The sequence below is a fragment of the Phodopus roborovskii genome, unplaced genomic scaffold (genome assembly GCF_943737965.1).
Source record: "Phodopus roborovskii unplaced genomic scaffold, PHOROB, whole genome shotgun sequence".
NCBI lineage: Eukaryota > Metazoa > Chordata > Mammalia > Rodentia > Cricetidae > Phodopus > Phodopus roborovskii.
The window spans coordinates 33539165-33561058 of NW_026126469.1; the positions used below are offsets into that span (position 1 = coordinate 33539165).

General features: G+C 39.7%; 1 protein-coding gene across 4 annotated transcripts in view; it reads left to right on the forward strand.

The window, feature by feature from the left end:
- The window catches only part of Cd47 (CD47 molecule), an 812520-nt gene that overhangs the window by 772607 nt on the left and 18019 nt on the right, over positions 1-21894 (forward strand). The gene's annotated exons all lie outside the window — the stretch shown is intronic.

Here is a 21894-nt window from a genome sequence, read left to right on the forward strand (position 1 = left end):
CCCTGCCAGCTTTTGCTCCTGTGGTTATGAGGCTCTGTTGCTGGTCCACTCTCATGTAGGATTGTTTTTCTTTCTTGGTGCATTGATGCTTTTATCATTATGTGACACTCATGCTTTTCACTGTGTGTTATTTTGGCAAGTGTTTGAATGATGCATCCTTTCCTATCCTTTTACTTTTAACTTGCCTCCAGTTTCCATCTAAAATCCTTTCTGCCAGTCTTTGTCTTTTCATACGTGTGTTGACTATGTGGGTTGAATGACTGGTGCATCTGGATTTGGGCCTGAATGTTACTGGTTGCTATTATTCTTTTACTCCCTTATTGTAAAATTTCTTTACCACCATCCATTGTGTTGTATGAACTTCTAGAGTTTTATCTTATCTATTGTATGTCTCACTATATCATTAATTATAGCTTATATATCACTTGCTCAAGCATTTGGAAGTATTTAACTATTTAAACACAATATTTTACCACTTTCACTAAAATAAGAAAGATTGCTACTCTATAGGTACTTTTTTTCATAGGTTTTTTCTTCATTTGTCCAAGCTATTACATCAATGATCACTGGAAAATTATCAGACAATTCAATTATTTAGTTTTCATCTAGCAAATGTATTTTTTGTTATATTCATTCAGTGTGTGTATGTGTACATGTATGTATGGAGTTCAGGAGATAATTTGGGGGATATAGTTTTTTCCTTACATTAAGTGGGTTCTGGGTACTGAAATCAGAGTCCCAAGTTCAGAGCTATTACTTCTACTTGCTGAGTTATCTCAGAGATCCCATCAGATATATCCTAAGGAGCTCAAGAGAAGTCATACTTATTTATATTTCTACCATTTTTGTTGCTTTTCTCTTGTTACTGATAGTCTGATCATATTTTGATTTAAACAAACTCCCTCTAGGAGGGTTTGGAGGGTGGAAAGACAGAAATGTATTGTAATCTCAAAAATAAAAAATTAAAATATAAACCAAAAAAACTAAAAAAATTTCTAGACAACAATCTTTAGAACAATATTTTGGTGATACATTTTTAAATTTCCTTTATTTCAGAAAGTTTCTTTTTGTTTGTTTGTTTGGTTTGTTTCAAGACAGGGTTTCTCTGCACAGCCCTGGTTGTCCTGGAACTCACTCTGTAAACCAGGCTGGCCTCCAACTCAAAGACTTGCCTGCCTTTGTTGCTTGAGTGCTGAGATTAAGGATGTGTGCCACCATTCCGCCTTGACAGTATTTTTGAATGACAAGTGTTTACTCAAAAATGTTGCAACTGGCCTTTGAATCAATAGGAGAAACTACTGGACAGTTGAAATCCTTCCTTTCCTTTTAAAATTCATGTTCTCGCTTACTGATGTTTAAAGTTTTTTCCTATGTGTTTTGTTTTCAAAAGCTTGATTATAACTTTCCTTGGCATAAGTATTTTTATGTTTATGTGTTGTTGGGGACTATTTGATTTCTTTAGTTTATAAATAAATGATATTCACTAACACTGGACATTTTTAGGCATCTTTTCTTCAGATGGTATTTATGAATCATTCCTTTCTCTTAAAATATCTAATTATACAAATATTAGATATTTTGGTAATTTCCCTAAGGTGCTCTTTCCTATCATCTCCATTCTGTTATTAAGCTTATCCAGTGGTTTTCTGCCGAGTCTTACTTATATTTGTCTCAGATTTTATATTTTCAACAAAGTATTTTTATTAGTAGTTGAAATAATATAAGCCTCTAGTCATGTCTGAGGGAAATTATAAATTAGTTTTAAGTAAACTATATGTGGGTAGAGTCTGTGAAAGTGTCCACATGTTTCCTAACATGCTTTTCATTAGGTTCATTTGAACCACTTTCTCCTTCCATAATGCCCGATGTTATTTAATTGCATCGGATGATATGAAATATGAAGCTGTGTCAGTATCAACATCAAGCCAGCCATGACAGCACAGCTTCCCTGTGCCTTTCCTTCTTGGGAAACATGCTCTTGTAAATCAGCCACTATGTTGTGGAGACACATATAGACATAGATTAAAAATGTCTGAGCTGGCCGGCACTCACTGTTAGCACTCTCCTTCTCCAGCAGTAATCACCAGACACACACAAATTTCCAACCTTGAAGCTGCCCAGCCAAAGCTGAGTAGAGTATCAACAACCTATCCCAACTGAGTCCTACTCCAGTTGTTTTACTTTTGTAGTACCTTGAATAAACCCAGTGTCTTCTGTGAATACCAGGCCAGAACTGTGACACCAAGTGATAACTGTTGTTCCTTTAAAATAAAGTTTTGAGACAGAGTCTCATTACTTGTCTTACCTCCCCCAACTCCACAGAATAGAGAGACCTTCAACTGCAATCCTCCTGCCTCAGCCTCCTGAATAGCTGAAATGAAAGATGTGCACTAACAAGTCTGGCTAAGCTGTTGATTTTAGGAAAAATATATATGTTGATGTCACGTGGCTATCTATTTTTGGGTAGTTTGCTATCTAGCAATAGATAAATAGATGTTTTGGTATTTGGCACCTTAAGGAGCTTCTGAGAAGTTGTAACAAAACCCTAAAAATGTAGTAACTGTTATGGAATCTCAAGGAAAATGCCAATGAAAGTATGACATCTTAAAGAGATTGTTTGGTAGACACCTGATGCCCCTTGAGAAGCCATCATTGAGGACATAAGCTGAGGAAAATGTGGGTGGAAGTTGGAAGGAAGGGTATGCTTGTTATGTAGAGACGCATACTACTGCACCTGAAAGTAATATGAATAACAAACTGTTTGACAAGGTCCCCAGGGTTTCAGCCTTAGTCTCAATATTGCCACTTTGATTTCTCTAGCAACTATAGTCAATGTATTTGTCCAGACAATGCAGTCAAATGCAAGGAGAAATATGTAGGTGAAAGGAATATAACCATGGGACAGAAAGTTGCTGTTTTGTACAGAGGTTAAAGGAGCAATCAATCAGGTTTGGACTAGATTTGAGGCCCATTTCACAGGATGGAAGCCATGCTTGGTACTGTAAACCCAGGCCAGATCCCATGGCACAGGAGGTCTTAAGTCTGGTGGTTGAAGTGGGAGAGATACTACTATGTACAAATTTTCTTGCTAAATAGGCATACTGCCAAACTGCCTTCAAATAGATATATTTATACCTACCCACAGATCAGTGGTTCCCTCAGTCTTGGCCAGAGAAGCTTCTCTCTGCAGAGGGTAACAGTTAACTCATAACTGCTCAAAGTGTAGAGAATAAGGACTCGCAGGGACACCCACACTCATACTCTCACCTAGACTCAGGGAGCATGGAGGAAGAGGACACAGAAAGAATGTAAGGGCGAGAATTAAAGAGGAGCACTGTCCTCTGGACATAGCATGGCCATCACACTCATGGAGTCACAGCAGCTATGTATTGCTACCCACAAGATGGCAACTAGTCACTATTCCAACAAGCGTCACTAATTAGACTCAGTGGGTTACAAAGAGGAAGGAGGACCTCAAAGGGGAAAGGAGATGGGTTAGGGTGCCTAGAAGGGGGATAGTGGGGTAGATATGATCAAGGTACATTAGTTACATGTATTTGATTGATGAATAACATAAAAATATTCTATTTTTAAAAAGTTGTTGTTTTGGAAATAAAGTTATTTCTCCAATATGTTCTAGGAAGCAAGTAAAAATTGGTTCCAGGCAAAGACTGAGGTCAGAGCACTGAGGAAATGCGCTGCCTTTGATTCTGAGTCAGAATGACTTAAAGTGGTCCAGAATCAGGTAGAGAGGTTTCTGGAAGTTTCTCTAAAATGACTTAAGTTCAATAGAGGAAAAATATTTCCTCACTTCAGCCTAACAAGAAATAGAAAAATACATGAGGTCGTACACAGTGCATTTTGAATAGCTTGATTTAGCCATTCCAGAAAGAAAAGAGGTCAAAAACATCATGTTGTATCATGTTGTGTGGTATAAATATACATTTACTTCTTGATTGTAAACACACACACTTTTTTTTTTTTTGAGAAAGGTTTCTTTCTGTATCTCTGGCTGTCCTGGAATTTGCTATGTAGACCTGGCTGGCCTTGAACTCACAGAGACTTTGCCTGCCTCTGCCTCCGGTGTGCTGGGATTAAAGGCATGCCCCACTATGCCCAGAAAAACACATTTTTAAAAGTAGGAAAGGGCTGATGGTTTTGAGATTGGTAGATATAGCTTATGTGAGATCAAATGAGTCCCAGTAAAATCCTTAAGAAACCCATGGAGTTAAGAGAATTATATTCTTAGTAGCCTGCACCAAGCTTCTCAGTGACATTGGGATCTCCATCACTATTGCATGCCTCTGCCCTGGAGAAGGATGTTCCATCTTCTATGGAACAGAATCAATAGCAGGTTTTTCAGTCTCAAATAATTAATCAATTTGAAGTATCCATTTATTTAGTCTTTTTGTTCCTTCCATCAATTTGCCAAACCCTGTCCACCATCTCTATCTCATGATATAGCACAATGTCTCATCCAGGCATGATGGAGCTATTGTATCAACATAGCAACATAGGGGATGTAGCTCTAGGACATTAAGATCTGAGGGAGGTCCTGGAACCCAGTTGTACAGGAGGAGTGATAAGAGGTCAAGACCAGGTTACTAAAATCCACAGAGACAGCTGACCTGAACAAGGGGGAGCTAATAAAAACCCAAACTGATCACTGGGAAACCAGCATTGTACTGACCCAGACCCCCTAAACATGGGTCTCAGTTAGAAGGCTTCGGCAGTCTAAGTGACCTCTGACAGTGGAACCAGGATGTATCCCTGGTACATAAAAGGACTTTGGGGGCACATTCCCCATGGAGGGATACTCCCTTAACCTAGAGGCAGGAGGGAGGGCCTAGATAATGACTTGACAGATTTTAATGATCCCTCCTGGAAGGCATCAACCTCCCTATGGAGTGGGGGGGGGATGGGAAGGGAGGGGGAGTCAGGGGTCATGGGAGGGAGAGGGAAATGGGATTGATATTATATATACATATACATATATATATATACACACACACATACACACACACACACACACACACACACACACACACACACACACACACGAGATCTGAGGGACGATAATCACATCAATAAACCCTCCCTCAGCCAGGGTCCTATGATGTTTCTTAACCTTAGGCCCATTCTAATTCTTGTCAATCTTGCAAATCTTGTGATTTCTTCCAAAACTTATTCCTCTATGCATAGACTGTGTAGCTCTTGTTCACGACAGACATGCAGACAGCGACAAAGTGCAGATCTTGAAGAATTCAGGCATGTGTGATGAATATTTCCTTTAGCTGTGCTACTGCAGAGCTTCCTGTCAATAGACAGGTCTTCTGTCCCCTCCTGCTTCTCTAGAAGAAAATACAGATTATTTCCACAACACCAAATGTTTAAAGGAAGCTTGATATTCCAAGTTCTTGATCTTATCTACACACCTCTCATTTTGGTGCTGTCTCGCTCTATAGGCCAGGCTGGCTTGGAATTTAAGTAGTTTAGCCCATGCTTGCCTCAGAGAGGTTCTGCCTAAGTGACTATGAACATGAGCCACCAAACCCAGTTTACATAATTTATCCCTTTAAAAGACATTTGTCCATATACCAGTGGTTCCAAACCTTCCTAATGCAGCAACACTTTAATAGAGTTCCTCATGTTGGGATGACCCCCCAACTATAAAATTATTTTTGTTGCTACTTCATAACTGTAATTTTGCTATCTGATATGCAGACTATCTGAAAATGAACCCTGTAAAACAGTTATTCCACCCCAAATGGGTTGTGACCCACAAGTTGAGAACCACTATCCTATACCATTACAGCACTAGAACTACGTTGATGTTCATCTTGTACTTTTGCCACCTACACTACACTGTAGCTGACTCCCAGACATTGTGATGGCACAGCACATGTAGTGTTTGTCCCTCTTCTCACACTTGAACATGCAACAGTAATGGTATTTTAGTTAGAAAATCCCACAGTGAGGTTATGTCCCCACAGCAACTCTTAAACTGGCTTTCGGGAAAGCAGAGGTTGACAAGATGTTGCGGTGTGGGGAGTCCCTTGGGAAATTATCTCAGGAAAGAGTGAGCAACTGGGGAGAAGGACATGCCAAGGAGCAAAGTCAGGAAATATTCTGTGGTGCCCTGGCTTTTGTCGGGATGAACAGGACTGGGGTCTACTTGGGAAAGTCTGAAAATGTTTTCAAGTGTTCCTCAGAATTGTTGCACTACAGAGCTAATGGTCTATTTACATGTGAACCCTTACTGAACCTTGTTTGAGTGTTTTCCTGTGGCTATTAGCCAGTTTGTGCTTTTAAGTGGGTCCTGTGCATCCGTTGAGTGACCTTCTAAAACTCCAGAGAAAACTCGGATATAAAAGAGCAGAGTTGTCATCTCCCAGGCGAGACACCGATACCACATGTGAAATTGCTTACCTTGGCTGAGCTGAATTCAGATGAACTCAGTGGTGTGAGGCTTTGGGAGCCGCAGTATCTACCACTCCTGAAAGATGTGTTACACTTTGTTTAAAGGACATAATTTCTTTTCAGTCAAATTGACAGGCACCCTGGAACTCTCTGAGCCCCACATTAAGAACCTGGGGTCTACAAGCTCAGTAGTTCTGTGTTCTCTTTCTAGGTGTACATGAAGTCTTATTTCCATCCAAGCGGGTTATGCTACTGGATATATCAAGAAATAAAATGGATCACTTCCCACTCTAGCTCTTAAGTTATGTAACTCTGCACACGAGCCAAGACGGAATTCATCAGGAAGATGCTGAAGCAGAATAATGGAAGACACCTGAATCCTTGAGCCATCCCTTGTGTAAATGAAATGTGAAAGTTATCAAAAATCAAAATAGACTCACCCTGTCGACTCTAACACAATTTAAAAAGTAAATAAACCCCAATGGTTATGAAGGAAGGGTTCTTATTCTAAATTGTCTGCTAAGCACTACTGCAAAAGACAAGGAAGACTTACAGCCTGCATTGGCCCATGCATAATGTAGGCACAAAAAGCCACTGAAGTACTTCACATTAAAAAGCACTTGTGCAAGGACATCTGTTCAACTTGTCTGTTCAGTCTAGGACCAAGGCCTCCCATGCTCATCACTGTGGCCAAGGGTTATTATTTCAAAATAGCTGCTGTAAACATCCTCAGCCATGTCTTCGAAAACTCTCTATTGGTTCAACCTCCTTGAATGTGCCATAGTTTGCTATGTTCTGTCTGTCCTAAACAAATAATATTGATTTTTGGAGAACAGTTCTCTGTTTCTGTTTTAGGCTAGAATAAAGAAGCCTATGCTGGTCATCCAACTCTTACCAGGCAGTGTGACCTAAGTAAGAAGTGCTTGTGTGTGTGTGTTTGTGTGTTTGTGTGTGTGTGTCCTCTCTCCTCTTGTGTGTGAGTGTAGGTGTGTGTGTGTGTGAGTGTATGTGTGTGTGTATGTGTGGGAGTGTGTGTGTATGTGTGTGTGTGTGTGTGTGTTTGCCATGGATAGTTCCAGTTGTTTTGTTTTAGTGAGTGTTAATGTACTGGGCTAAAAAAGTCAGTGTGTAAAGGAAATCTAATTGAGACTCTGAAAAAAAAAAAAAAACAAAAGTTGTTACCATTCTGTGTGTGAACAGACAGAATCAGGTATGTGGTTTACTGTCAGTCTTTTAGGGACAAAGCAAGCAGCCAGTTAGAAGCAGCAGTCATTAGTTCTAGATAACAAAGTTCCTTGTTCATGATTTGGAAACCCTGTCCATGGTTCATGTTCTTGTTAACCACACTTAATGGAGAACCATCACTCCCTGAATTTCACAAACCCACCGATACACAGGAGAGAAGAAACCAGAGGGAAAAGCTGTCTGCTTTCTCTTTATCACTAGTGGCCAAGAAAATATCTAGGCTATAATAAATATGAACCAAAGAAAAACAAGGAGATAATAGCTTAGATTTTAGAGGAATATACAGGAGCTTGCCAAATGTTTAATAATATGCTTTATCATTAAAACAAAAACATAAGGATGATTCTCTTCAGCAGCAGAGCCAGGTAGTGTGGCAAAGAAGTAAGAATACTCCCTCTTGTGGTTCTTGGGAAAAAATAATCCATCATAAGAACATACTGAGAAAACAGAAATAACGAGTTAAGATAGCATCAATGGGTAATTGCAGTGCATGGGTTTTTCTCTCATCTGGTTTTCTGAGCCTAAGTAACCATTTCTCAGTTGTGCTGACACAGACCCTCAGGGGAGTGTGAGCTTGCATGGTGACTTCTGGAAGGAACCAGGATTGTCACATGAGCAAAGGACTCTTCAACCTGGGCTGCAAAAGGTCTTATTTTACCCAGATTTTTTTTTTTTAATTCTGCCTGAAGGGTAAAAGGAAAAAGCCTTTGACACCTAGTTTCTTGTTCTCTTCAGCTGCACCTGGCACTCCCGTGCAGCCTCCTCTTGGTCTTGCAGATAGATGTTTTGACCTGAAAGGAACATGTTTGGTGCTGGTCAACACACTATCTTTGCCAGTTTTTTGGTTTGTTTGTTTGTTTCCTGAGTTATGATGTACTTACCCAATGCATGTGATTTCCCCTGCCAGTTTGGCATGTCATTTTGCAGCTTTGTTTATCTCAAAGGGTGAGAGGCTGCAAGAGCTCGAAATAGGAATCTACTCATTTCCTAGGAGGGAAACTAGGATGACACTACAATCAGAGATCCCAACTTCACCAGCATCAGTGGTAGCCCTGGGTGAGGCTGATGCCTTTCTGATAACTGATGTCCCTTGCCTTTCAGCTCCCAGTGTTTCACCATTAGAAATGTGACCTGCCCTCATTCTTCACACATTAGTGTGGGAATCACTGTATCTCCAAGTCGGGCTTTCTAGTTAGAATGTACATGTCATGTGGAACCAGGACGTATCCCTGGTGCACAAAAGGACTTTGGGGGCACATCACCCATGGAGGGATACTCCCTTAGCCTAGAGACAGGAGAGAAGCCCTAGTCCCTACTTCAAATGACTTGACAGATTTAGATGACCCCTCCTGGATGACATCACCCTAATGTGGAGTAGGGAGGTGGGAGGAGAGGATGGATGGAGTGCATGAGGAAGGGAGGGATGGAGAGAGAACTGGGATCGATATGTAAAAATAAATAAATAAATAAAATTTAAAAGTTTAAAAAAAAAGAAAGAAAGAAAAAAAGAATGTACATGTCATTCTGGTTTGGTCAGAAAAGCCCTGGTGAGTGCTGCCATCTCAGTGGCCTGTTCAGTTTAAGATCTGTTGTTTTCACATTGTGTCAATGGAGATTTTAATAATTTTAATTTTAATTTCACCAGCCATAAAATACAGAATTGTGAAAACTGGAGGCATTTTACTGAAAGTATTGAACTGTTTTATTGAAAACACTATATTCTTAAAAGAGAATACCTGTGGCATGTTATTGGAAGCAAAGGACTGAAATGCATGAAGATGAACCAAAAACAATTGCTTTATTTTGATGGAATGATTGATGCTCAAGTATCAATAATAAATGTTGAAGAAGTTTTTGCTTATCACATTTTGTTTTAAGAAAATGCTTTACTTTGGAAACAGTTCTACTGTGGTTTGGATCCAAACAATCCCACCTCTGGTTAATAAATCCATATACTTATGACTCACAATTTTAAGTATGCCTGCTACAGTATCTGTGATTTATACTAATTGGTACGCAGCATGGTTATCCTTATTGAATCTCTACATCTCATCTATTTTGGCAGAGCCATAGCCATCATCATTACTTCACTTCAAGGGCCCTGAGAAGTCCTGTATCAAAACCTCCCACAGTATTAGTCTCAACAAATGCACAACAGTGATAGGCTCCAAGAAACATTAGAGGATATAGCAATACAGGTTTTGAGCCCTGTGAACTAATCCACAGAGGGACAGCTTGAAGAAGCAATGGTCCTTAACTGCTGAGCCTCCTCGCCAGCTTCCTGCCTTTTGGATTTTAAGCAAATAGTGTAGGTGTTAGCCCAGAAAAATAATTTCTGACCACCAAATATTTCTGTTAGCATCCACTACTTGCTGCTTTTGTGGACAAGAGCAGTTTGGCTCTCGGCACTCTGGAAGCTCACAACTACCTCTGCAGCCCACTTCTGGTCTCTGTGGGCAGTCCTCCCTCCACACATGCACACAGAATGTGGGAAAACTCAGTACTTACCACTTCTGTTCCTACTCAAGTTAAAAACCAGGGGACTTTTTGCTCCTTTGTTCCATTAGAACCTTGCGCTCTCTGAACCAACTGGATTTCCTGGCTTCCCTGACATCACAAAGTGGGTTCTAAACTATATTGGATTAGTGTGATATTGTAAATTAGAGCCCAGTATGACTCCATAGCCTGCCAGGCCAGGAAAAATAAAGACTAAAAGCAATAGAATTTTTAAAATTTTTATTTCTGCCATCAACATATTCATTATACATGGTACCAAGTTTTTTTTATGTCTATAATGTACTTTTAGCATATTCTATCCCCTACACCAGTTAGTCTCCTCCATTTTACCTCTCCCCCTTCCTGTTAGCCCCTAGATAATTTTGAAAAGCAATGGGATTTTAACATAGCTTATAAAACCACCCCATTTTATCTTCCTGTTTGGCCAAGGGAAGGAGTAGCCGTGGACCTGGAACTAATGCCTCCTTGCTGTAGTTTCTGTGGTGGTGGTATCCAGTATTTGTAAAGGCAATTTTGTGCATCATTGCTTATCTAGCTTTTAGTTACTCTAAAACAGCCATGATCATTCCAGTCTTCCTTCTCCTTCCAAAATCATTTCTTTACATTGGCAATCAAGGCCTTTCAGGCCACAGGAATGAGCCTGTAGGCAAAATTATAGTGGGTATGGCTTGTAAAGCTGCTGCAACCAATAGGTGGGTGAGCCAACAAGTGAACCATGGGATAATTAATTGATAGATAGAGGGTCTCAGTAGAAATGTTATTCTTCTTTAATTTAAAGATATTTAGATTTATTTATGTGTTGAACATTTTGTCTGAATGTATGTAGTTTTACCATACGCATGCCTGTTGCCCTAGGAAGCCAGAAGAGAATATCAAGTCTTCTGGAACTGGATATGAGCTGCCATATGGGTTCTGGGAATTGAACCTAAGTCCTCTGTAATATCAGAAATTGTTCTTGACCACTGATCCATCTTTCTAGCTTTCCCCAATAAGTTGCTTTATTCCAGCTACTTTTACATAACTCATTGTGTAGCAACAGACAACCAACAGTAAATCTATCTTGTCTCCAACTTTATATTCATTTCAGATTCCAACTCATTAGGATGAAGACTGACCCTAAAATAAGGCTTAAGCAATCTGAGTCCCCTAATAGGTATATAAATCAAACATCTAAAGCTCAAGAAAAATAGGACAGCTTGCTGAATGGTGAATAATTAAATTTTTTCATATTTAAAAAGCAGCAGACACAAAGTTCTGGGGGTAGTCATTGGCATAAAATTAGAGAATTTGGGAAACTATTCACACATATTTTGTGATTAAATGTTTATATCTGTGATTATAGATATGGATACAATATATATTTTAATACCTAGAAACTCTAAAAGCTTTAATTTGATTTCAGGCTCAAGAATGCTACAAAGCAGGGGCTAGAGAGATGGCTCAGCTAGGAGAGATTGCCTGCTCTTCCAAAGGTCCTCAGTTCAATTCCCAGCAACCACATGATGGCTCACAACCATCTGTAATGAGATCTGGTGCCATCCTCTGGCCTGCATGCATACATGCAGGCAACTGTACACGTAATAAATGAATAAATCTTAAAAAAAAAAAAAAGCTAGAAAGCAATACTGGTGTGAACTTAATATTGCTTAATATTTATTGGGAGAAGAGGACCATGAAAGACAGAAGTGGAGAACAAGAATGGGCAGACAGAGCCTCTGGTCTCTCCCTTAGAAGGAAGGAATGAAGTCAGTTAAGATTCAGGGAATCAATCTATGGTGCAGATCTGACAGGTCTTGGCCAATCCAACACAAGAGCCTGAAGCTTCCATTTGAGAAGTCTTCTTTAGTAGAACCTGCCAGCACCTACCTACAACATGCTTGACCACTGAAGTCACTCAAGAACATAGCTTTAGCTAAAATGCTAAGGTAGTTTCATGGTGGTGCCAACAGTCTGATCTTTTAAGTGGAAGATGTGAACTGTGCATCTCCATGGCTATGGCACAGGACCCCATGTTTATGGTTCTCTTCTATCAAGTGTCACCTGATCCCTTGTTCATCTCTGCAGACTTACTGTATCAGTCACTTTATGTTGCTACGACAAAAGTAAAACCAAAAAACACCAGCAAAAGAAACTTATGAAAGAGTTTAACTCACAATTCTAGAAGGATTGTGTCCATCATGATGGGGGATGCTTTCTGGTGGCAGCCAGTGAGGAAACTGAGAAGTCTCACTTCAATCACTCATATGATACAGAGAATAAACTGGGAGAAGGGCGAGACTCTCAGAAATGGCTCCCAGTAATGTACATCCAACAAGGTTGAACCTCCTGGATCCACTACCTGTGGATCATGTATTCAAATATGTGGGATTGTGCAGAGAGTACCCATTTAAATCACCACACTTACCTTGGTTTTGCCGGTAGTTTGGTCTCCATGGCTTTTCTGCTTCTTCACGATTTAATTTTGCTTATGGCATTGATTTGTCATTTAAAATCCCATGGTAACACATTCATTTCCTTAGATTTATTACACATTGCAGCTCTAAATTCTTAGGAGAGAAAAATTCCACGATTATATTAGACACATTTCTATTGCTCTGGTAAACACCATCACCAAGGTAACTTAAAAAGGAAAGCATTTAGTGAGGTTAATAGTTCCAGAGGGTTAGAGTCCATGATGACAGAACAAAGGTAGTAGTAGGATGTGGCAGGGGTGGCTTAAAAAAAGCCTAAAGCTCACATTTCAAATCACACACAGAAAACAGAACACACTGGGAATGTTGTGAGACTTTTGAAATCCCCAAGCTTGCCCCTGTGATATACCTCCTCCAAAAAGGGACACATCTCTAATTCTTCCCAAATAGTTTCACAAACAGGGGACCAACATTTCAAACATATGGGCCTATGAGGGTCATTTGCTTTCAAACCACCACAGTGAGGAAAGCATTTTTCAACCATCATTGATGGAGAAAGAGCTATGGTTTTCAGAACTCTTAACAGAGGAATGGATCATTTGCTAATATCTGCAGTTCAACACAGTAAGTTATTTTATATACAAACTCTAATGCAGATTTTGGTCAGCATCCCTGGATGATTCTCCTCCCCTTCTTTTTTGTTCCTTGTATCTCTGGTAGGTTCACCAGGGATATCCAACATCACACAGATGGATAGATAGTATCAGGAACTGCCTCTGGCTTATATATTCTTTTGTTCAAAAGAAAAAGGGCCCAGAAGCATGCTTTACTTCTGTGCCCAGAAATAGAAAAAGTATTCCAAAGTATTTAGCCAGTTTTTCATCAACTACTTTTTTAGTCATTAAAACCTCACTTTCATGTGCACGGCACATAATCACCCCTTTCTCAGGAGAGGTCACTCTCAAGTTTAAACTCTAGGATGTATAAATGTGGACCATCCCATACTTTAGTCTGGATGTGTTTCCTCACAGACCAATAGACAGTATTCCAAAAGAGGTGGGTTGTTAGTTTGTTACCCTTCACCCCACAAACTCAAACTGATGTTGGTTGTTTGGGGGGAAAATGGCAGAAAGGAAGATGCTAGAAAATCATTAGGTTGTGACATTTATAGAATCCCACTGAAGCCACACTGAGATCATGTGAAACAAAGTCATTAGATGCAGCCGATTTCTATTGCCCTTGTGTATTGTTTTTTTGTCTGTTGCTTTAGGTAACCCCTGCTAGCTGATTCTTCCCAGTTTATTGTTCTCCGTGGATTCCTCTGACCTGGGTACTAGGAGTAAGCCCTTATTACCTGCTCATGGAAATTGGAAACCTGAGCTTAGTGTCAAAACTCAAAACTTTTCTGTTTCAGAATCTTGGGACTTACTAACATACCTTTCTTAAAACTTAGTATCTTCCTATTTACTTATTTTCTATCACTTCCATGTGTTTAAAATCCAAAAACTTTTCATCTCTCTCTCTCTCTGCCCCCCTCTCTTTTCAACCCCACATTGCATTAACTCAGCTCAGTGGTATCAACCCTGTAGCTGTCAGACTAGAGCAGGAAAACCACACTCTATATATGACTTTCTACTCAAAGTCTGACTCATTCAGATCTTCAGAACTCGAGGCTTCATCTCTATTGAGACCTAATCTTCTCATGGCTTAGATGACAGAAGCAGTTGACTTTTCCATCCAGCAAGCCTGGGCCTTCCATTTTCATCTTCTAAACTTTTGAACAGCCAATTCTTCATGTTAGTAACAATGAATGAGAGCTGTCAAGCCTCTCTTTCCTAACTCTTCCTTTAAGTGCACATGCTAAGCAGGAGTAGTACAATATTTCTGCCATGTAGCCAAGGACAGCTTCCCCAGGTACTATAGCAGTGTGGATAAGACTTGGCCTATCAAAACTGTACTTTTTTGTTGTTGTTGTTGTTTTGTTTTGTCTTTCATGACAGGGTTTCTCTGTATAACAGCCCTAGCTGTTCTGGAACTCTATTTGTATGTAGACCAAGCTGGCCCCAAACTCACAGAGATCCACCTGCCTCTGTCTTCTGATTGCTTGGAATAAAGGTGTCCACTGTCTGGCTGAGTCACTACAAAACTACATTCTTATGCTTATTTCTCAACTGCTAAGTTACTGGAATATCTAGTTAGTCTCTGCCATATTGACCTAGAAGAAAAGATGAATGAAGGAAGTCCATGAAAGGTATATGTAGTACAAAAATAAGAACGATGTTATTTCTATGTTCCTTCTAAAGAAATTGAAGTTTAGAGAACCCCGGAACATTGTTTTTGGTTGGGCTGGCAAGATGACTCAGTGGGCTAAGGAAGTTGCTACCAAGCCTTAGGTCCTGAGTTAGCTCCCTCTCTCAGACCCATTTTTTGGGAGGCAAGAACACATTTTCCTTTGGCATGTCCACATGCACACCCTGGCATGGATACCCAGATACATATACACATATAAATAAATTAACCAAATTAATTTTTAAAAGAGAAAACTGCCTGTGGTCAAAAAGGGTGTAACTAAGCACAAGTGTGAGTCCCCTTGACTTCACGTCCCCACAGTCACAATTGCCTCCTGATGTCTGTACCAGTTTCCAGAGATCACACTTGCAGCTCATTTGTGTGTGTGGTTAACAGACACTAACATTTCCGTGATGGGATGTTATCTCTTACTTTAGCCAAATCATAATACTTGCATGCACTTTGAGAAGCCACGGCTGAGTAAATATATGAGAAGGATTTATATGCTTGTCTGCCAATGATTTATATTTGATTTTCTTCTTATGAAAGTTCAGTTTATTACCTCAGTTATTTACAGAAAGAAACAGTCTTTCTTTTTCCTTGTAGGCCCATGGTTTTTCGCCCTCCCTTCTTTGATTCCTTTATTCTTCCCCTCAGCATCCTCACCCCCATGTTAGGCTAGAAACAGAACTACACAAGGTATTATACCACCTTTCCTTTGTTGAACATAGATGCATAACCTAGTTCTTGGAATCCTTCAGGGATGAAGTAATATAAGCCTGGAAGATTTATATATGTACAATTATCTCCCTTGTAAGTAAGTGCAGACTCATAAGAGAAAAATAAAAAACCTGAAATTAAATTCCTCATTGCTTTTGCTGGTTTAGTTTATCAACTGTTCATCAGACGGTTGGTTTAACGGGATGTCTTAGTTAAGATTTCCATTGTAGCAATGAAACAGCATGATCGAAAAACAAATGGGGGAGGAAAGGATTTATTTAGCTTACACTTCCATATCACTGTTTATCATTGAAGGAAGCCAGGACGGGAACCCAAGCAAGGTAGGAACCTGGAGGTAGGAGCTGATGTAGAGGCCATGGAAGAGTGCTGCTTACTGGCTTGCTCTCCATGGCTTCCACTGGACCCTCCCATATTAATCACTAATTAAGAAAATACTCTACATCTGGAACTTATGGAGGTGTTTTCTCAATTGAGTTTCCCTCATTTCGGATAACTCCAGCTTATGTCAAGTTGACAGAAGATATCCAGCACACAGAAAAACTACGTTAAAATATAATACATTAAGCAAATCACTTGGCTGTTTTTCACTTTTAAAAAAAGTCAGAAGTCAAGACAAATGATATCTTTTAAAAATGCTTATTTTTATTCTATGTGAATTAGTGATTGCCTGCATGTATGTCAATGTGAAAGCATCAGATCTCCTGCAGCTAGAGTAACAGATGCCCATGAGCTGCCATATAGGTGCTAGGAATTGAACCCAGTTCTCCTGGAAGAGCAACCAGTACTCTTAACCACTGAGCTATCTCTCCAGCTCCAAGATATAACCTTTTAACAGAAAGACAACACATGTGTCTTAGACTGAAGGAAAACCCCAACATGTTTTTCTCTGCGTGGATACTAGAGCTAAGATCTTTATTGGAGTTACTTATGAGGATGATTTCACATGACATTTGAGACCAATCAAAATTTCAGAAATTAAAGATCTGTTGGAGGGGTTGAGCTTTTGTCCTTATATTTATGTTGGTGTTTTTCACAGTTCAGTCTCAGGACACAATTGGACTATCTGGTGCTCATAGCCAACTGAACAACTGTTTTAGTCAGATTTCCCATCACTTCGACAACTGACTGAGAAAAATCACTTAAAGAAGGAAGGATTTATTTTGATATGTGGTTTCAGTCTATCATGGTTAAGAGAGCATGGAGGAGCAAAGCAGATGGACTCATGGTAGGCAGTAAGGAGGGAGAGAAAGGAGAGGGTGGGGGTGGGAATTGGAGGAACCTAGTTAGTGCAGGCTCTTGCCTCTTACGAAATTTAGATCATGAGCTATAGTATGAAACCACCCGCGTCTGGGGCTGGTCTTCCTGCTCTGCTCATCCCTTTTGGAAATTACCTACAAGTGCTTCACCAATCTCTCAGATGTTTGCCAAACCAATCAAATTGACATTACAGATTATCACTCACACTCCCCATAATACACATTTTCCTGTTTTGATTCTCCTACTTTTCATTGCATACATAAATAAACAAGTTCTGTTGCTTTACTGGACTGGGGACCTGCAGAGCATTTTATAGACTGAATACTGATTATTTTCCAACTTGTCTTTTTTTATTTGTGGTGGGGGGAATGTGTTGGGTTGAGTGGTAATTTGTTCTTACCCTTTCCAAGCACAAAAACTAGAGACTTATCCTTTGAGGAAACACATAAGCCAGGGACACATAAATCTCCATTTGTTTCAAACAACAGATCACATATTTAGCCACAAGCAGGAAGCAGACTTTCTCAGAGAGAAGTAAAAAGTATACAGTGTTCAAATGAACACAAGCCTGCAGTTCCCATACCAATGTGTGCAGATGTAGTAATTCAGACATGCCTGAGCATGCCTTGTAACCACCCCAAAGACCACTTTTTTTTTTTTTCTGTATAACTGAGGCAATTTCTAAACAGTTTGGTTCCATAGGGTCAAAACCTTATTTATATCTATATGAGTATGATACTAAAATTTGCTCAAAATTTTGGCTTTCAGTTGAGTTGTGTTCAGGGTGCCATTAGACATGGGCTTAAGTCCTGCAGAAAGGAAAGGGTCTGTACACACGGACGGGGACACTCTCTCTCTCTCTCTCTCTCTCTCTCTCTCTCTCTCTCTCTCTCTCTCTCTCTCTCTCACTAAGACCAGATTTTCTAAAATGTCTCAAGTATAAATATACAAACAAAGCTTTAACTGTAGTGGGGGAAAGGGAGGTTGACCATACCCCAATAATGACTATGAGGAAGTGTCTGAAAACGACCCCCCATGCCAAAATTTTGGGGCCTTAGTTCTCTAATGAAAACTAATATAGGTTCTTTTTGGAAGGGATTTTGCAGATGTAATTAAAGTTTCAGGTTAAGTGGCCATAAAATACAGTGATTATTTGGGTAATCTAACCTAGTCAGATGAACCACTTGAAGGTGGGGTGTCTGTAAATGGGAACAGAAGAGGAAATTAGAGATTCAAAGCTTAGGGGGATTTGGTGCACTGTTCTTGGATGGGAGAGGAAGAGGCCTTGTGCCAAAGACTGCAGGTGGCCTAAAGAGCTGAGAGTGGTCCCTGGCTGACAGCCAGAGAGGAAATATGGACCTCAGTTCATATTTGGCAACAATCTGAATAAGGAAATTCTTTCTTAGAAGCCCCATATAAAAGCTTAGCCTAGTGGCACCTTGATTTCAGCCTTGGGAGAGCCTATGTAGAGAGCTCATTTGACTTAAAACTGACCTATAGAAGTGAGAGATTACTAATTCCAGAGGCATTCCATGCACAGGACTTTGTTGGGCATTGGTAGAAATCTAATGCTGTAATATAATATGGTGTAGGTTTGCATACTGTAGGCTTCGGGTCCCCAGTGTGGTGGGAGGCTTAGAGACCCTGAAATCCTGTGATATGTAGTGCATACCCAGTGTTGAATAGTAAACGACAGAACAGGCTTGGGAGAAACAGAGAGACATAGGTTATTGCAGATTGTGAGTCACTAGAATCCGCAGACTGATGAAGCCCACAAAAACCCACTGTCCCATTTTCAGAAAGTCCAAACCAGTTTACTCTTGGAATACAGTACTTTTGCTGACCCCCCTTCCCATTAAATAACAGTCTTGACTTCTTCGTGGGTTCTGACCCCCTTTTTACAAGAGAGTGATTTAGTAAGTATATTCTTGATGATCTAGACAGCAGAAAATAAATCCATCATTAAATCCTTGTTATTGAGACAAAATAGAAACTCGACTTTGAGAGAAAGGTCATTTCTTTCAGTAGGATCCTGTGTCTTTATCATATGCTTCTATTAAAAATAATGAACAAATATTTTATTTTGGGCTTTTGATTAGAGAAACTTGATGAAGTCTGGAAGAGTATGGAGTTACCCAACTTCAAAGTCAGGATGCAGATTAGGACAGAGATGACCCCATGACAACTATACTATAATTTTATTTCTGGATTGGGTTTTGTACTATAGTTTTACTCAAGTGCTGGCGGAAAACAGTCCTGCACAGATTCCTGGTGTTTCTGCACATCTTCTTCACAGACACATTTACAGCTTCCTCCTGAAGTATCTTTTCAAGTGTGTTTACATGGCAAACCGATTCAGAAGATAAAAGCCGGGTCTGGGTACCAGAAAAAAAGAGAGATTTGTTTGCTGTCCAGCATAGTAAAGATAAGATCTCCTCTCAGACCCAAACATAGGCAGGTTTAAGAGCATTTTCTTTCAAATGTTTGGTGATTCTTGAGCTGAGGGTGTCTCAGCTGTGATGCAAACCCTGTGAGCAAGGGGTGACCAGTATGTTCTGGTTTGCCTAAGGTTTTATTATTCCAGCACAGAAAGTGCTGGAAACCAGGAAAAAAAACCCCAGTCTTAGGGAAACAGGAAAGGCAGTCACCAGAGTGAACTGTATCTTCTTCATTTGCTCTGTGTTCCCCCTGTGGAAATAGGAAACGCAGATACTGGTTCAGTTCTGTCAGGGATGCTGAAAGATGAAGGGCTTTACTGAGAAGCTTCATCTTTTTGCTAGCATGCTCAAAACTATGGCACACACTAACTTATTGGGTAGCAAATGAAGAAAGACCTGCTTTTTGCAAATAATTGTAGAAGTGTAGTTGAGGGGGCATGTCTATTTTAGATTAAAAGGTGGAAACTGACAGAAACTTTCTCAAGTTTTTCCTAAAGCCGCTTCTGAAATGGCCACCGACCTGATCATTTCACGAGAGCTAAGAACCTGGGTTTTTAAGGGTTCCTGTGGCTTTTTGCCCTCGTGCTCATTCAGCATATATGGGAGTATGTTGACTGATTTCTAAACATTTAAGAATTTTCTAATCACCTTTAACTCCATGTCTTTACTGATCAGAAAATATCACGCGACTTCTGTTCTTTGGCACTGGCAAAGATCTGCCTTGGTGTGTTAGGTGAATGTCCACATTCATTTGTCAAAACTGTTCTATGAGATTGTTGGCTGCAGTGTCGGTCTGACAGCGAGGGAGGGTGGTGGGCTGTCTGTCAAATATGTTATATTTGGTTATTTTTTATTGTCATTCTTTGATTATTTTATCAGCTGTGGTTACATTTTTAAGTATGGTTGTGGATGTACCTCCCTTGTCTATGTAGCAAACAGAAAATAATGCTCTACCTTCCTGAATACTTGATTCTTTTATTATTTGTCATTCAAGTCTACTTTGGTGTTAATAAAGCAAACACTAGCTTTCTTGACATTTGCATGGCATGAGTTTTTCTATCCCTTTTACCTTCAAGTGTTCTTTGTCCTCTTTGAGGAAAAGCTCACACATACTTGGGTATTGGTGTAATTTTTTTTTTTTCACATTCAACATGATAGTCTTGGCTTATTTACATCTCATGTAACTGTTAATATTGTTGGATTTAAATCTATGCTCTTTTCTCAATGTCCTCAATGTTCATGGTCTTTTATTGAATCTTTCTTTGATTGTTTTAACTGGGTCTTGTTTATTCTGTATTCCCTTTACCAACTTTTTAGTTATTGTGATGCTTAACTTCCACTGGCCCTCTTCATTTTTTGCTTTCTCACTTACCTAGATGTGAATGAGCATCCTCATACTTCTGCTACTATAGCCAAGGACCACACCCTCCTTCATGCTTTCCCCACCATGACTGACTACAACCCAAGCCATGATCCAAAACTCACATTTCTTAGTTTCCTTCTTGGTAGACATTTTCACCCAGTGATGAGAAGAGTAAATGATACAGTTATACATTTAAAATTATTCTTTTGGCCCAGTGAGAAGGTTCAATGTTAAAGGTACTTGTTTCTGAGCCTAGTGACTTGCGTTTACTCCTTGGAACCCACAGGAGGGAAGGAGAGAATGAGCTTTTAAAAAGTACCCTCTGACTTCCACATACCATAGCCCTAAGTAACTAGAAAAATAAATATTAAAACGTGTTTTAATTATTTTAATTTAATTACAATGTATATGTTCGTATCTCATTGAACTCATATTAATATTAAGAAATGCTAGTTACTAATACGAGGCCTCATAGTTTGACTCCAGTTATCTGGCTGCCATTATTTGTGCTGTTTTCATCTTAGATTTTTACCGGTGGCATGAGACATTAGCATGAGTTGAGAGGCATTTGAATGTGGCTTTGAACCCTCCTCTCAATTCCTTCCCTGTCTGAGATTTTGAGGCTCAATTTCAAGTTGTCTTGGCAGTTCTGAACTCCAGCCAGGTTTTCCTTATTCCAGTAAGACCATCACTTTCAGTGCAGCTATATGCCACCCCACCCACCTCACAGTTTGAAAAATGCCCTCGGCAAAGCCACAGCATGAAGGTAGTGTGTACCATATGTGCTTCTCTCACAGAGCTGAGCCGGTCCTGTCTGTCCTGGTTTCCTGCCAATGACTTCAACTGGCTGATTTATCTACGTTTTCCAGCATTTATAGTTTTTCTTTTTCCTGTTTCCCCCCCCCAGCAGAAAGATTATTTCAATACCAGCTACGTTCTCATGCATGGCTGAGGTTGGAAGTGACTTTGACATTTTTTTAAAAACAGAAATGTCCTGTCATCTCCTATTTGGTACATGCATAATGGAGCTAACCTAAACACAGGATTATTTGTAAAATCACAGTTTGAGAATAATATTGTTTTCTTATATTCTCTAGTGTTTTCCAGTAATTATATTTTTAGCATGGTTAAGAACTTACAAATCTAAGTAAACTGTGTTTCAATGCATTTTAGATATTATTTTTAATGCTGTTCCTATTATTAACTATTGACT